Raw genomic sequence first — 18,198 nt, forward strand, 5'->3', positions numbered from 1 at the left:
TTAGCTGCTGCTGAACCATCCCCTTCCTGGGCCTGTTCCAGCCTCCTCCCTGCCTGTTACCACCCTATTCGGCCCACCTGCTCCCCTGCTCCACCCTGCCCCCTGTACTCCCTTACCCCTTTCTGTCTTCTCTGCTGCCCTAGCTCAGTTGTCAACCTTCAGCCACCCTCCAGCATGTGAAAGGCCACTCTGGCCTTCCCATCAGTGGTCAGGCAGCACGTGCGTTTAAGACTGCCATAAAGTAGTTGCCTGTGACTCAGCATTCATTCCACCAGCAGCCAACCTATATAATAATAATAATAATAATAATAATAATAATAATAATAATAATAATAATAGTAAACAACTTTATTTTTCCCCACCCTTCTCCCCAAAGGGACCCAGGGCGGCTATATAGGATTGGGCTGTAGGTGGCACAAATGCATGTATGAACCAGAACATGTCAAACTACATGAGCATCTAGTCCAGGATCTTCTCTACAACAGCCACCAATCAAGATGCTTTTAAAAAAATATATACAACCCATTGCTTCAAATAAGTGTCCCTGATTGCAATGGGAAGCCAATGGAGCTTATTTTTAGGTTGTTCTGAGACGGCGCTCAGGCCATTTTTCAGTGTATTTTTCACCTCGAAACAATAAAGTCACAGTGATCAGGAATGAACAATAACGGTTTCACTCCTTAAAATATCATATTTTACATGTTTTCATGCAGGAGTATCCTTGTCCCTGAGAAAGAACATAGGTCTATGTTACATTATATGCATGGCAAAGGAACTCATGGGCAACCATGAGAATATTTTCCTGGTCTAGCTAGTGTGTGATGTGGCCCACATACAGATGATAAAAATTGAACCTAATGTAACCTATTGAGTCAAAACTGAATGGTTTGCTTCAAAATTTTGGGCTTTAGTGGGCTAAGCAGCTAGCTGCTTTGTGCTTCAGTGCTAGCTTAATTATTGTGGTTGAGTTCAGGTTCACCAGTGAGAGTGCACAAGCCCAGGTGTTGTCTTCACTCGTCAGATAATTTAAATATCTCTGATACCACAACAGGAAGAAGTTTTTGCCTGCACAATGCCTCTAATGTTGGCTTTGTGCTACAACCTTCTTTGCTTTCAAGTTGGTTTTATAGCAGATGTTTCCTGAATTAATCATTTCTTACATAAGGGACTTTCTTCCACATGGACATCAGATAACACTCCCTTACTAAAGCTATTAGCTTTCTTTGGCAGCCGTACCTATACTGTATGCAGTATATCATTTACTCATCGTTGTCCCCTGTGCAAATTGGAACATTGGGAATATTGTGGGCCTGTAAACATTGCTTTTATCTTACTTCCTTTTATAATAGTTTCACCAGCAGGGTTAAGGGTCATTCACTTATCGTTATTCTACCCTAGGGTAGAACTGAAATCCAGTAACTGAACATTCTTGATATTTGTGTTTAGCATTCCACTTTTTGTTTCACACTATGTTTAAGCAGCAAAGTGGGAGTCTTCTGTGTAGTCTGCTTTTCACACCATGAGCTCAGAGGATTGTGGGATTTTTGTGTCTTGGGCTGCCCACTGTATCCAGCACAGGTTAGGAAATGGCTGGGGAGTAAGGGGATATTTTTCCCCTTACCCTGTATTGAGACCCAGCCTGCCCTATGGGGCCTCTCAGATCCACGCCATTTATATAGCTGGTGCAAATCTGGGAAGCCTGGTGTAAGGTTTGAAGGGCCAAAGGGAAGGTTAGGATCCAGTGGAGGAGGTCTCTGCCAATCCTGCCCCTTCCCAGGCTGAGTTTGATCCCATTTCACCCTCTCCCTGACCAGAAACGCCCTCTCCCTGCCTCCCCACCAATCTCACCATGCCCTTGTGCTGCTCAGGCCTTTACCTACCTCTGTCAGCAGGCAGGGACTTTGAATATGGCATCGGTGGGGTGGCCCAGTTCTCCCTGCCGGTTCAACCTACTGTCTGGATGCTGCAAACATGCTTTACAGAACATTTACAACACCTTCAGCTGGTGCAGCGTCTGTTGCGCTGGCCGAAGTCGGAGTTTGGATTGCACTGTCAATAACTCAGGACTGATTATTTTAAAAGGCTAGGAAACTGTCTACAGTGTCAAAAAAAAAAAAAAAGTAAGTCATGGGACACTACATCACAAACATTCAGTTATATCTGAAACTGGACAACCAGTTTGGTCATTTTGATGAGGAGAATGAACTTACCCTGGAAGTTTTTCTTCATGATGATATACGTATGTTAGTCATATACAGAAATTCTTTGTGCTAGCTTACAAAAGCATGGGGCTTACAAGATTGAAAGGCTCAATGAAGGCTCTATCTGGGCTTGAGACTGACTTTATTTTAGCCTTTTCACACATGAACAGGCCCACAGATGCCCCAAATGCCCATGAAATATTTTCTTTTTCCTGCCTATGCTACAGAACTCACCCTTCCCCAAACCAGGAATTTCCATTCATTTCATATAAGATATGCATCCTTGAGGCAGAAGTCAGATTCATTGTTGAAAGATACTCAATTTTATTCAATATCTGAGCGCCCGATTAAAGAAAATGAAAGCATAGAAGCGATTGTTAGGCAAATGCAGGTCCTTGAGTCATGCAAAGATCTCATGCACGTCCATATGCCACTCTTAGAAGAACTAGGGAAATTAATACAGAATTTGCTACTACTTCTGTAATAGTACTTCTATTAATAGTACTACTTCTGTAATATACTTCTGTAACAGAAATACTATTTCTGTATTTAATACAGAAATACAGAATTTGCTACTACTGGATAAACAATTGACTATAAGTCATACTGGGGTAGGTGATAACAGATGGAGAGAGAAAAATAAAACAATTGACTTTCGCAGAAGCATCTTAGGAGCCTGGCATTGATTAATTCTTTCTTTTATAGACTGGATGAAAAGAATGGGATGGAAAGTGTACTGATCAAATTTGTAGAGAACAAAACACAGCAAAGGTCTGCAAACTGAAGGGCATGGCTAGAATTCAAATAATCTCTTTTAAATTGATCTATAGGGACATCATAGAAAAAGTTTCAGTAAGATGCAGTTAAACAAAGACCAACGTTTTTTAAACGTAAAGAATAAAGATTGAACACAGAAGCCTACTAGGCAAGATCATAATACATCACAAACTGTGGCCCAATTTAAATATATCATTTTGTGGTAAGGTGATCATAAGAACAATAGAGGTTCTAGGGTTTCTTGGATGAAATGAATTTCCTTGGCTTATTTCAGTTGGGATGCAGTTCTGCTTTGGGGATCAAAACTGAATGAGTTACCCAAATGTCTTGTAGCTCAACACTTGAAAGCAAAAGCCCTATGTCATATATCAATCTAGGAAGAATAAACTTGTGGAGGAGGAGATGGAACTGTGCGGCTAACCTGGCTTCCTCTTACTTCCATAAACTCATTTAAACCTCTGCACATTGTACAAGCCAATTCATGGGATCAAATTGCCATGCTATTGTGAGGTCCCTCTGTAGTGAAAAACAGCTTACATTTTTGGGCAGCCCAATTCTATCCTGGGCTGCACTGTATCCAGAGCAGGGTAGGATGTGGCTGCTGCCACGCAACTCAGAGTAAGAGGATTTATTTCCCCTTATCCCCTGTCACATGGCAGCCACCCCAATGGGTCTACTCGAATCTGGGACAGCAAAATTACTGACAGAGAACCAAGCAGCCCCGTGTAACAGTCTGCTGCTTGGGGGGGAGGGGTGTTAGAATCTGGCCCTTCCTCCTGGGCCCGGTCTGCCCCCTGGCCTGCCCTTTGCCTGCCATCCTGCACCTCAAAACACCTCCATTCCACCCTCCCCGTGTCATCTTCAACCCTCCCACGCCAGCCACCCTTGGCTGGTGCAAACTCACTGATTGGGTCCAGCACGGGGAGACTGGTGTGCATTCTCATGCTGGCCTCCCTGACTCTGGAGTCATTGCAGATGTGCCTTATGGCATATTTGCAAAACTCCTGGGCCAGCGTAAGAGACTTGCTCCAGCTGAAGACCAGGTTTGGATTCCTTCCTGAATCAATGTATTATGAGTCTCTACTGAGCAAATTTCATTGACATTTTCCAACCTTTGAGATCAGTTAAGAAGGGAAATCATGCTTACCACACCTCTTTCTTACTAAGGCAGTTTGGGAGGGAAGAGGATTCCTCTTGAGAAGAATTCCATATTAAATTGAAGATAAGCCTATAATGATTTAAAAGTTAAAAAGCACCTTTTGCAATAAAATAGATCTTATTTTTAAGGCTGTGCACTTTAGCTATCAAAGTGCATGTTCTTGGACAAAGTAGGCAGGTGCAGGTAGAAGGATGATATCTATTTCAATTTAGAATATATTTCCTCCTGTATTATTACCATTGACACACATCCAAATGCTGCCTAGGATCAGGAATCCGATCCAGTGTTGCACTTTCAACATGCCTATGTTTGGAATATTTCCCATGGATGCATTACACATGAAAGGAAGGCTATTTTTCTTTTTCTTAAATCCAGTTCGAGTTGATAAGATATTTTGGATCATGTTTCATTGATAGCTTTTTTTCATTAATTAGAAATGAATGAGCCATGTTTATAGCAGAACCTTCTAAAAAAAAAAAAGTAGGGGGAAAGCAGGCATGAAGCTAAAACAAAATTTTGAAAAGCTTCAAAATCTGGCAATTCATCTCAAAAATTTTATTTTGACATTTGGTTCCAAAATCATTTGTTTAGTGCTTCTTACACACTTGACCGTTGAGCTCTGCTTTGTTAAACAGGTGAATGTTCATACTCCGTTTACCCAACGAAATGGCAAAATAAGTGCTACAGCATATCAGCTGTCAAAACATGCCAAAGGTTGGCATCTAGTGCATGCCATATGTGGATAGCTGCAAGTCAGATGTCAAATAATGGTTGCTACAGAAAAAAAAAAAAAATCATTGGATGCCAAATTCTTGTGGCATGTGTAGAAAATTCAAGCATTGCTCAGGGTATGGGATTCAGGAAAACTGGAGAACCTTCGCCAGCAAAAGCAGCAAAATTTGGAAGACACATTTTCAAAGCAAATCCTTTCAGCTCTTAGTAGGATTAATCTGGTTAGTAATTTAGTAGTAAAATTAGTAAATGGCTTTATGCCTCTTTCTACTATATAAGTAGTATATAGTACTACACTACACTACACTCTTTCTACACTATATAAGAAATTATTTTCTTTGCTGCCTTTTCTTCTCTTATTTCTTCCACATTGTTGCCAGGAGCTGCTTGCTGTTATAGTACCATATTTCCTCAGGGCAAGCACTAAGGAACAAAGGCCACTGATCAGTCAACTTCAAAGCCGAAGTGCCCAATCCTATCCCTGCCAGTCCATAGCATGCAGCACTGCTGCTGGGCATGTGCTGCATGCTATTGTGGGGCAGGTGACCAGATGACCTGGGAGAGATAAGCAAGAATTTTCCTTATTTCCCCATAGGCCGCCTGGCCTCCAATGAACCTGTTTAGCGCTTTGAAGCTGTTTAGCTGGCGTAAGTCTCGGGAGTCTCAGGGGTGGGTCTAGTCGAGAAGAGGGAATAGGATCTTGCTTGTGCATGGCTGTAGCCAAGATCTTCCACTCTGAACTGCCCATGGCCAGGGTTATTCCCAGCCCTGTTCCCCACCTCCTACCTGCCTGCTCCAGTAGAGGATGGGGGAGGTTCAGCATGCTGGTGGTGCCCATGTGTAGCCTCTAGCCATTTGTGCTGGGTTGGTTTGCCCTCAGAATGACAGAACAACTTTTGTGCTGTTGTTCTGGGACTGATGGTTGCAGACACAAGATGGGTTAGTTACTAAGGCCCAAATCCTAACCCACTTTCTAACACTGGCATAGCTGTGCCAATAGGACATGTGCTGCATCTTGCTGTTGGGGGGCACTCACAGAGGCCACCTCAAAGAATGCTTGTTTCCTTACCTAGGAGCTGCATTGCTCTTATGTTGCTGCTGGAAAGTGGGTGAGGATTGAGCCCTAAGTATTACACTTCTGTTATGCTGCACATGCAAGTTTTAGAATCTCTATATGGCCATCAACATGTTCCCAAGACAGAACTGAAACATGGAACTAAAAGGGAGAGCTCCTGCAGCCAGGGTGGCAACCTTACTGGAGTTTATACCCTCTCTGGAACACTTCCCTTCCTTTTCAGTTGAGGAAATTATTTATTTCACCTTCCCTTCTCCATCTGATGTACAGCTGAAGCTTTTATGGCAATTGCTACTGCTTTGATGGAATAGAATTCTTCTTTGCCTTCTAAATAAAGATTATTACAACTCCAGGTCAATTTAGGTTATATTTCTGTTTAAAGAACTGCTGCTTCAGGGAATCCTTTTTGGAAGAGAATATTCTGTGAGACATAAATCAACCTTCCTAAATTCAATGTGCTTTTCCCCTCCTTTCACAATGAGTCCTATAAATCCAAATGTGATTTTATTCGTGCCCTTTGGCTAATATTTAATATTGGATAGATTTATCTAGGTTTCACTGCAGGTTAAGGCCATTGCAGATTAAGTTAGAGCCTCCCGGACAGCCTGGCCTTTTAAATAATGCTATTATATTTTATTCTGTAAGACACAGATGTATACAAATGAAATAAAGGGGGGAAAAATATGCCAGGTCAACCTCAAGTGTAGTCTCTGTAGCGAGATACAAAGCTCGACAGGCATGTTCTGTTCACACACAGAGCATATTGAGCTCATCATTCATCACAGCCCTCAGTCCCTGGCCCCTAGCAAGACACCCCATAATGTGCAAAGTGCAGCTACCGAAATAAATACCACCCACCCCAGCCAAAGTGAGGGTAGAAGACCCAATAACCGGAATTAAACAGGGTCACAACCGCATTAATCAAATCAAAAATCTGCAGCTGTATAATCTACTGCTCAGCTCAAAATGCAGGTCTTTTTGCTAAGGAGGGAGCTAGAATGCCGCCTCTTCCTGCCACCAGCCTTTTCTGGACAATCCCATCCTAGCTCTAAGCATCAACTAGACCTCTGGGAAGCCCTCAAGCAAGCAAGAAAGACATACTTCTTCTGTACTGCTGGTATTCAGAGGCAAACTGTCATTGAACCTGTAGATAGCGCATAACTACTAGCCACATAGAGAACTGTTCTCTATAATTTTGTCCAATTCCCCTTTAAAGCCACCCAAGCATGTGGCCATCACATGTGACCATGTGATGACCTCCCTACACCTTAGAACTCTGCCGCATACTACCAGACGTTGCTGGCATGATCCGAAAGTGGTTTCTGGTCATGTCCGGGAAGCCTTCTGAGGTGCAGGGTTGGCATCTGAGGGCTCAAACCCATAGGGATAGGGAGGGCCTACTGTATATTGTCTAAACAAACAAAAGCCAGTGATTAAACTAAAACCAAGCAAATTCAAGAAAGTTTTTGGAATTTTGGGTTATCTGAGTTATCAAGCAGGTATGGTTAAATAGCCTAGTAAAATGGTACTCTTTATAACCAGGCTCCATAAATGTCATTCCTAACTGCGAAAAACCAGAAATCCTGGGGGAATATTGTAATGGCAGGAAAAGTTTCAGTGTTATTTTAAAACTGGAACTGTGGGAGTTTGAGAGTAATTCCCTGCCAAGAAAACATAATGCTTCAGAGGTCTTTGTAACTCTCAAAGGAGCTGTTAAAAAATTTAAACAGTAACTAGAGATTTTAAAAAAGAAACAAAGGAGAATAAACTTTTTAAAAATTTGACAATGTGTTCTTAAATGTCAAGGTCTTAAGACCTTACCATGTACTATCCATGTAAGGAAATACTAAGGTCACAAAATTAGATTTAAATTAAAAAGTTAAGACACGGTCTCCCACTTTCTCAAGCAGGTGACATGTGTATCACAAGCAAGGTGGTAGATACAGTGGAGGACAGAGTGCCTATACCTTTAACCACTGTTTAGAAGAGGGCATTTTGGCAGGTGCAACTTGACATGGAAGGGTTTTAAAAAGCTACACCTGCAAAAAATCCCCTCTTCTATACACTGGTTAAAGGTATAGTCACTCTGTCCTCCATGGTATCCGGTCACTCTAATCACAAGTGACATTCAAGTGCAGTTTAATAGCTGATTCATGCTTGCTTGGGCTTCTCCTTCACATCTCAAGGAATGCAGAATAAGGATTGGGTTCCAAAAAGGAGGCATTGTATTGGTTCTCTCCCCTATAAACATGGCTATATTGCCAGTGTGTGTTGTCGCAACATAAGCCTATATCAAGTTGTCCCATACTGTGTTTTCACCATCTTCCTTTTAGTTAAGTCCCCTGTCACAGTACCTTCCAGCATTGCATAACCTGAACACAGGAAGTTGCCTCATCATGGATCAGACCATTGGTCTATCTAGGTCAGTACTGGTCAGACTGACTGGCAGTGGATTTCCAGAGTTTCAGAATTTCCCAGCTGTACTTGGAAATTGGCAGTGACTGAACTGGTAGCTCCATGTTTTGCAAAACCTGTGTTCTTCCAATAAGCTACAAGTCCAACTCCTTGTTATCAGCTCTTGGCTTTGGCCAGTCTTTTTCCTCTTCTCTGTAGTTACCATCTGCCTAAATTCCTGAACTCTCCTTATTTGCTGCTAGTCACCACCTGAGTTCCTGCTTCTGGGATTTGACACAACCTAGGACTACAAGTTCTTTGCTTGTGATAACAAAAATAATCCTGGCCTATAACAGGAAACAACTTACCAGCAGGATGGGATCTCTCATAATGGAATGATCCTCCATACCAAAACATTCCCTTCCCATAGAGAATTAGTATGCTGGGGAGAAATTTGGTCTTTCAGATGCATGCCTTTTGTGTAGAATGGGAAACATTTTTGGTCATGTGGGTCCCCAAATGCTGATAAATCACTTCAGTTGGAACTAGGAAAGAGAAACTCATCCATTTCCTGCTACAACCAAAAGTACTGTGAGCAAATTGCAGGAGAATTGCTTTCCTTCTGTTGGTTGTGACCTTATTTATGTGTCCAATGTAATTATTACTATTATTATTTAATTGTAATGGATTATTCTGATGGCTTAATGATCCAATACGGTATTGGTGACACTGAGAAGAAATAGCTAAATGTATGTGGCAGCATTATGAGTGCAATTCAGTGGCATTGCTGGGGGGGGTGGGCCGCACTGAGTGACACACATGGGGTGGTGACACCATTTACTCACCAAATAAAATCTTGGTGTTTTGGAATAATACCATTGTGTTATATAGCAATCAATGCGTATTTTCATGCAGAATGCAGTGAAACAAACCACATCAAAATATCTCTCTTCTATCAAAAGTTATAGCCAAAAACCCAGCAGGGGCGGGGCAATGGTACATCACCATACTCACTGCCTGGTGCATTGTCCCACCCACTGCATGGGAGGAGGATCATCATAGGGTGACATGCTGGCCTCCCACACCGGGTGATGCAATATGTTAGAATGAGTGCTTGAAATATGTTGTAAATATGTGGAGTAAATGCTAGAATAAGTGCTTGAGCCAAAACATAAAGATTCTTCTCATTATGTCTAGATTTTCACCTTAAAACAGTTTATAAATAAAACTGCTTTCAAAATCAAACACTGCAGTGGGGCTGATAGCAACAACTGTTACCCTGCACATGCCTGATCTCATCTGAACTTGGAAGCTAAGCAGGGTCAGGCCTGGTTAGTACTTAGATGGGAGATCGACTGGGAATACCAGATGCTTGCTGTAGGCTTATACCATAGTCTTTCGAGACTGAAGGTTGCCAACCAACCAGTGGGGCTGGCGGAGAGGAGGGTTATTTTAGTACTGTGGAAATTCTTTTATTTCCTCTGACAGAATTTGTTTCTAGTAAAATAAGTTCTGAAAATAAAAACACTTTCACTCACATGTGGCCTTGTTTTATTTCTGAGCCACGCTCTTTCAGTCCCCTCATGAATCACAAAATATTGAAATTGAAATATATGAATATAAAAGAACAAAGCCATAAAACCCGTGTGGGAATGCACAGCACAAAACTGGCACAATGTGTCTCGCTCTTGGTTGAGTTGAAAAGTTTAGCTGGTACTGCAATGCAATTTTGGGACGACCAAGCAAACGGGACATGACAGTGAGACAGAGATAACATGAAACATATCAGGCAATGGATACCTTCACATCCAGGGAAATAGAACCTAGGCCATAAAATGAGCCATTAGTCAAGACAAGAACTGCCTAGGCTGGGCTAGGGTTGTTGACTGGAGGAAACTGGAGTAGAAGGTGCATTCATTGTTTGAAGCCGTTACTGTCTCCATACATATCCACAAAAGTGTCTGCAGATCAATAAGCTATGAACATAATGTCAAGTCTCCTTTCTGACCATCTGTTTTCCCTTCCTTGCCGTCTACTCTCCTCACTGTGGCAATCTCCTCCTCAATCTCTTTCCTCTCTTTCAGTTTAATTGGCCAATATACTCTGATGCCATGTAGGGAAATTTGCAAGTAGAGCTATCATAGCTTCTTCAGCAACCCTGATATCTCACAGGAACTGAACAGTCTCAGGAAACAATGAAGGCTGATTGGAAACCTTAATTCGGTTAAGTTTAAACCTTAATTAATTAGTGCTGCAGTCCTAGATGGGAGTATGTCCCACTGAACTCAGAGGGGCTAATGTTTGAGTAGACACACAAAAGATTGTGTCTTTAGTTTCAAAGTCCTTAAGAACCTTCTGGTAGATCAGATTGCTTCTCTTACTTGCTGGTGAAGTTTGCTGGACTGTTTTTTGAGCCCTGATGATGAATACATGATATTTGCTACTTATATATCTGATTTGCAGAACAGAGTCTGACTATACTGTTAGTCACACGGGTATTTCTTAGGTCATTGACTAGCTCCAGTTGATTAGAAGGAATACTCCTGCCTGGCAACTATATGACCTCATACATAAACTATACAGAAAAAAATGGCCACACAAAGCAGCATAATGTAAAGATGAAAAGGCAACAATATACATCTTTCAGAAGAAGGGATATATTATTTCAGATGGTGCAAAACATGTCTCGGTTTATGTTTTGGAGAGTAGGCCTGTTTTACTGATAGCTATTCCAGTGCATATGTTCATGAACCTGAGGAGATTCATGTTTGAATACTAGATCTGTCCACAAACCCACATGATTTGATATCATGTGACTACACTTGACCTGTGTATGGAATGGAAACCAGCTGTCTCTTAATATGGCTGGAGAAGAAGAGATCATACGCATCAAATTTGTAAGGATGGAAAGTCTGATAGAAAACAGAGGACAGAAATACAAAAACAAAAATTCTTTAAAAGATGGCAAAATGAAAATAAATTAAGAGGGAATGCAAAACTTACAGCACAATCCTACTCAATGGAATTCAGTGGGGCTTACTTTAAGGCAAGTGTGCATAGAATTGCCGCATTGCCTTCCTGGTTTTCCTACCTACCTTCTTTTGCAAGTGTTTTTCAGGCCTGTTTGCACCTGATCCTGCCACAATCACCTGCTGGTGATATCATGTCCATAAATGTTTTGAGCCATTGTTAGGGATTGAACTTCATGTTGTTGCACATGAAAAAGACACGTTTAAGTTGCCCTGCAGTGTGCTAATGTATTTATTGAATGTATATGCTGTCTTACAAAAATTAAGTATGTGTGAAATTTGTTTGTGTAACAATGTGTAAAATGTGTAAAATACAAATGCATAAAATTTATATTTTTATTTGTGATAAAAAATATGACACATAAAAAAGCTAGAGTGCTACCACAACAGAAGGCAAAGAGTCCAAATATCTATAAAACTCCAGGAAAACAGAATCAAGGAAAAACTTTAAGATGCCAAACTGAAAGCTTGGTGAATACAAGTTACTCTACCTGACACCAGAAAGACGTCAGCTTATAGGAGTGAGTAGAGCATTCTGTATCAAGGGTGTCAATTATGTGTGCAAATGCTGCACTTTACAAACCAGTTGTGGAATTCAGTGATGTTTTTCTTTTTGCGGTGCACTGATGTTTATTCTAATATGCATAAGCAGACTCTTAAAATAACACCTTTTCTGATGTGTTACCAGGCTGATGTGTTTCCAGGCATGCTCTAAGGCAGGAGTGACATGTGCACATGGGGGAAACCTATTGTGTGCGCAGGAACCCACAGCAGTGGCTCATGACAACTCAGTAGAATGGCATGAAAGGAGGGAGAAGGCAAGGTGCCAAGGATGCCACAATAATAGGACATGCTTAATGGCACATTAAGGAGATGATAGGAGATGCTTAATGGCACATTCCGAGGAAGGGGAAAAGAAGGGAGAACAGAATGAAAGGAAATCAGGAAAGTTACCCAGGGAAACAAAGTGGCTGAAAAATTAAGGTTTTTGTGGCAGGGGGGGGGGGGTGGAAAGAAAAATGTCAAGTGGGAAAGCACCAATGTTCCAGCCATGGTATGAGACTGTGCCTTACATCCCAATCCTATCCTCCCCCCCCCCAGGCCAATGCAGTGGGGCAAGTGCAACCCATTCTGCATCCTGTGCATGGATTGCCCATGCTGAAGGTCTTCTTGGTTAAGGGGATATTCATCCCCTTGCCCCAGGGTACACCCCAGCATGGGCAATGAGGCAACTCGGACCTGCGCAAGTTATGTTGCTGGCCATTCATATCTCCCCTTATCAGTGGACTTGACCCAGAGAGGAGGATAGGAGCTGGCATGCATTGCTGCCCCCAATCCTCCCCTCCCCCAGGATCCATTCCACACATCCCAAAGTTTGGACTTTTCCCTAAAGTCTGTGGGATCTCAAGCTTCCTTACCCTCAGCCCAAGCAAACTGCCATGAGACTAGTCTGGGCAATGCTTGCAGATTCAAAAATGTGTCAGGCATCAAGAGATGCACATAAGTACTTTGGTTCTCAATTGCATTCTAGAAATCTACGAGAAATGATTCATGAACTTTAATTGAATGGACCTTCTCAGCATTATTTCTTGATGGGGATGAGTGGGTTGATAAAAACGTTCATGAAAATTAAACTTCAGGTTGTTCAGCCTATTCACCCAAGGCAATTTGATATGTGTTGGCTGCCCACCACCCTGTGCAGCAAGCACATCCTTTGATCAGTTCCAGTCAGGTTGGTCCTTATATGGAGATGTGTTCCGCTTAGAAGAAAAGTGCATGTTACACCTCAGCTATATGCAGTGAAGCTCCTCCAGTTGCCCTTATCTGTTCTAAGTCTCCTATGGGAAGGGCTGGTTTGCATCTAAGAAGGAACAGGAGGAAAGGAATGCTGAACTTCCTTGTGGCACTTTCTGGCTCTCTCAAAATTCCACCCAGGCACTTTTCCTTCTACCACTTTTACAGACTAAAAACAGAACTTTGGAATCCTATCTCTGGAACCCAGGAGATAGAGAAGGGCAATCTTCTCCAGGTCCGATTCAGATTAGAATCTACAATATTAGCATTCCTGGGGGGAGTGTGTGTGTATGTGTGTGTGTGTGTACAAAATGCTAAGTTTTGCAGCTGTCCAAATGCCGGAGTAAAGCGACCTCTCCCCCTTGCCTGCAGAGCCAGTCACAGCTGCAAAAGTTTTACACCAAGCAAAACTTAGTGTTTTGCCCCCCTCCTTTGAGGAATGCCAGTGATCTACAATTATGAACAAAAACAGAGAATGTTTGAGGAACTGTTTTCTCCCCCCTCACTCGCACTCGCGCTCACACACACAAACATTCATAATAACCTCCCTCTGGGACCCCCTCCCCCCCAAGAAAAGCCACCTCTGGGTGGCTTCTCTGATGATTGCTGCTACGTCAGTTGTAACTTGTCTCTTTCTGCCTCTTCTCCTTCCTCCTGTTGCTTCTTGGCTGCTGTTGGGGCCATGGTATGAGGGCAGGGAAGAGAGCATGATCACTGTCTCTGTTTCTGTTCTTATCTTTCTCTTTGTCTGTTTCAAGAAGATAGCCATTTTGTATTGTAAGGAAAAGCTTAGGGTCTTCTGTCCTGTGAATTCCAGCAGAAGCATCCTACTGCCCATGGATGACCTCATGATTTAGCAGCTGTGGCATAAGCTGGTACAGTACTCATCCTTCTGCAGCTTGAATTGATCAATTTAACGAGGGTAGCAAGATGTGTCCATTGGGAAATGTTACCTCATCAGGGTGGATGCTCAAAAACATTCATATACTACAAATATGGAATGGGTAGGAGTAGGGGATGTCATGGAGGACCTGTGCATGCCTTGACCCAGAGACCCCAGCAACTGGTGCCAGCATTGAGTGCAGGCCTCCAGGGAACTTCAGCATTACATAGTATTTCCTATGGACTCTTGCCAACCTATGTGGGAAGTAGATGATAGCATTACTGGCACCATGTGAAACCCTAATCATGCACAAGTGCTTTTCAGTGACAACCAGGCACAATGGTAATGATCACATCAGTGCTACGTTATGTCCAGTTGCATGTCAACAGTTTTATGAAGATTTCGGTGGGTGGAGGTGATAGAAGACATAAGACCATTTTGAGAAAATGTAATCTATCTCTCAGGCTTCTTCCTATATTTCAACTTTCCTACATTCATTACCTTTATCTAAGCCAGGGGTACCTAAACCCTTGCCCTGGGACCACTTGCGGCCCTTGAGGACTCTTATTGCGGCCCTCAGGCAGCCCCCAGTCTCCAATGAGCCTCTGGTCCTCCGGACACTTGCTGGAGCCCGCACTGGCCCAACGCAACTGCTCTCAGCGTGTGGGCAACTGTTTGACCTCTTGCATGAGCTGTGGGATGAGGTCTCCCTCCACTGCTTGCTGTTTCACGTCTGTGATGCAGTAGTAGCAGCAAAGGAAAGGCCAGCCTTGCTTTGTGCAAGGCCTTTTATAGGCCTTGAGCTATTGGAAGACCTTCATTCATTCATCTAAGTTCATCTTTAATATATTCATTTATGTAAACTAAATTTATTCAAATTTTAAATGAAAAATTAATTCTTTTCCGCCTCCCCCCCCCCGGCCCCTGAAACAGTGTCAGAGAGATGATGTGGCCCTCCTGCCAAAAACTTTGGGCACCCCTGATCTAGACAACTAAAGTACATATTCAGAATCATAAATTAAATCATCAGTAATGAATGATTACTGAGAATGAGACTTTTATAAAACTGAGGTTTTAATAATTGTTTTGAAGTTGTAAACCAAGCACATGTTAATGTTTCTGGCTTTTTTTTTTTTTTTTGCCAAACAGACTGGGGTTAGAGGAATAATCTCTTAGAACAGCATCATATTTCAGTCATGTGTTTTAGATCCAAGCTCTTCCAACCGTATGTAAATGTGTCTCATTGTTCCACAGAACCCTGTAGAGTCAGAACTTTCAAGGCAGAGCCGAAGGAACTTTCCAGAATGATGACAGCCATGATTCTGCCACTGTGGGGTTGACCACCATGAAGCCTCCCTCTTCCCAGACGCACACTCTTAGATGCGAGACAGAACATCTTCTGTCTTATTTTTAGTATTTTCTCTGAAAACAACTGGAAACTGTGGTTCTATTAAACACAGATGTCAGGGTGCCAAGGCGAGGGAGCTGTCTGCAAACTGGCTCTAACCATTTTTGAGATCATACGGTTGAATCAATGATCAACACAATGCTGCTGCTGCAATAAATCACCATTTGTGAAGTTTATAGGCGCTTATTTGAGTTTTACTCATTTTCTGGTGTTTAATCTTACTCTTGTTTTGAAAAGAATTGACAGCACTGTGCATCCGCCCAGACGAAAGAGCCAAACCCCAGAGGCTCCGTCCTGTTTGACTGCAACAGAAAAAAAGAATGGTCTCTTGGCCACAGTGTCAACCATAATTTGTTTGAAGGCTTATGTGGTTTCACACAAACAGGTAAATAGTCTGTGTTATGGATACTTTCTGTCATTTGTCTGCAAATACAATCTTTATAGAAGCAGTATGGCCAGGAACAAAGCTTCTTGCTAAATAATCAAATATTATTTTCTTCTCCTTCTGATTCTAAACTTTATAGAAAGTAGTACATGTCTGTTATTGCTATGAAGGTTAAAAATGGGATGGCTGTATTAAAGATTAGAATCTATAGAATGTCTGAGCAGAATAGAATATCATAAACAGAACGAAATGAATTGCCAATATTTATATTAATTCATACTGAGAAGCCAAAAATCCTCAGTCAGCATGTTGGGCCTAGTTATGACCCAGTTCCAAACCCCTAGGTCTGGGATTTGTCCCGAATGACTTACAGTCTGATACATCTCTTTATTTTAGTTATCTCCAGATTTTTCGGGAGGTAAATTTTTAAATGTAACTTGTCCCCCCCGTCCCCCCCGCATTAATAATTAAAAATCTGCTTTGTAATTTTCTTGTTTTACCTCAAGGCTAAATGTAAATGAAAGGGAAGGTTCAGTTTCATGGCTTACTTTGTTCAATGGAACTGACTTCCAAGTGAGTGTACAGAGGATTGCATCTTTAGATTTTAATCACTGCCTAAAAAATAAAATACACATTTTGTATTCTTCTTTTGTAACTAAGAATGGGTTTCAGCTCAGGGTGGAACTACAGTATATGTTAAAATATAGGGCTTTTGTGTTTCTGCTCTTCCCATCAATTTATTTGGTAAATTTACATCTATCCTGAATGATCATTGAATGTGCAAATATTTCATTGGATGTGGGCGTATGTCTCTTTCCCATTGTGCATCAAGGTCTGTCAAAGGTAACAAAAGCTTCAAACTGTCCCCACACATCACTGTTCAGGTGCTGCTAACTCAACTTTAAGCAGCCTGTAAAACAGTGATTTTCAACCTGTTCTGTCTCACGCCACATTGACAAGGTACTAAAATTGTCAAGGCACACCATCAGTATTTTGACAATTGACAAGGCACACCATGCTGTTGGTGGGGGACTCACATCCCTATTAGACCTACTAACAAATGACCCTCCCGCAAACTCTCATGGCACACCTGAAGACCATTCATGGCAAACCAGTGTGCCCTCGACTTATCTGTGGGGTCGACTTATAGGCGAGTATCTGCATTATTATTATTATTATTATTATTATTATTATTATTATTATTATTATTATTATTAACAGTATTTATATACCGCTTTTCAACAAAAGTTCACAAAGCGGTTTACAGACAAAGTCAAGTAACTAATGGCTCTCTTTCCCAAAAGGGCTCACAATCTAAAAGATGCAAAACACCAGCAGACAGCCACTAGAAAATTCACTGCTGGGGTGAGGAGGGCCAGTTACTCTCCCCCTGCTAAATGAAAGAGGAGCACCTCTTGGTTGCAGAGTAGTGGCAGCTGAGAGGTGTTTCATAGGTCTTGGAATCCATGAAAGGCTGTCTCAGTCCTGCCTGTCCTGAAAGGCTAAATGGATGCCTTACATCAGCCTACTTTTAGTGTATATGTGTATGTTCAGTACCTGATGCTCAGCCTTTAAAGGGCGCTTGGTTCAAGCTCCACCCTTTGGAGTGCACAAAGAGCTTGGAATGAAATTGAGTTTTTTCACTTGGTGGTACAATCCTGGCTGTGTATCTGAGGCTGCCACAGATTGGTACATGCAAATTTTTTTTTTTTTGCCAACAAGACTGCTTCTTTCTATTTAACAGGTGTTCCTTATTCATTAAAAGGAACTTGTTTCCTGAACAGGGAAGCTGATGCTTGACAATTATGGGATGAGCTTCCTTATTTTCGATTTCTTTGTCTGATGAATCATGAGGCACTTCCGTTTTGAAGATGTCTTGATCATACAGATTTTCTCAGGAAAAAAGAAAGTTTCAAAGGATCCTATTTGTAAATCACTTCCTAATCAGTCAGTGCCCAAGATATCTTTTGATTGTTGCCATATAGCATATTTTAAAGAATTTTTCTTCTTTTTTATGATATTACCATCTAAACTCTGATTTCCTTTGAAAATTCACTTCAATTTTGTAATTAGAATTCTGGACTTTGGGTTCTTCCACATGCTCTGGACAGTCATGTTTTTTCTAGTGATTACTAGATTGTTTAATTCTTTAACAGTATTAGGGGTCATGTTGGTTCTTGGTTAAGAGGATTTGAAAAAGGAGTCTCTGGGGACTGGAAACAGAGTAGTGGCAGTTGAGAGGTGTTTCATAGGTCTTGGAATCCATGAAAGGCTGTCTCAGTCCTGCCTGTCCTAAAAAGGCCAGGAACTGAAGCTGTAATTTTCTCCAAGCAGTGCCTGTGCTCTGCCACTGGAACATGG

This window comes from Tiliqua scincoides, chromosome 3 (genome assembly GCF_035046505.1).
Source record: "Tiliqua scincoides isolate rTilSci1 chromosome 3, rTilSci1.hap2, whole genome shotgun sequence".
In the NCBI taxonomy this organism is placed as follows: domain Eukaryota; kingdom Metazoa; phylum Chordata; class Lepidosauria; order Squamata; family Scincidae; genus Tiliqua; species Tiliqua scincoides.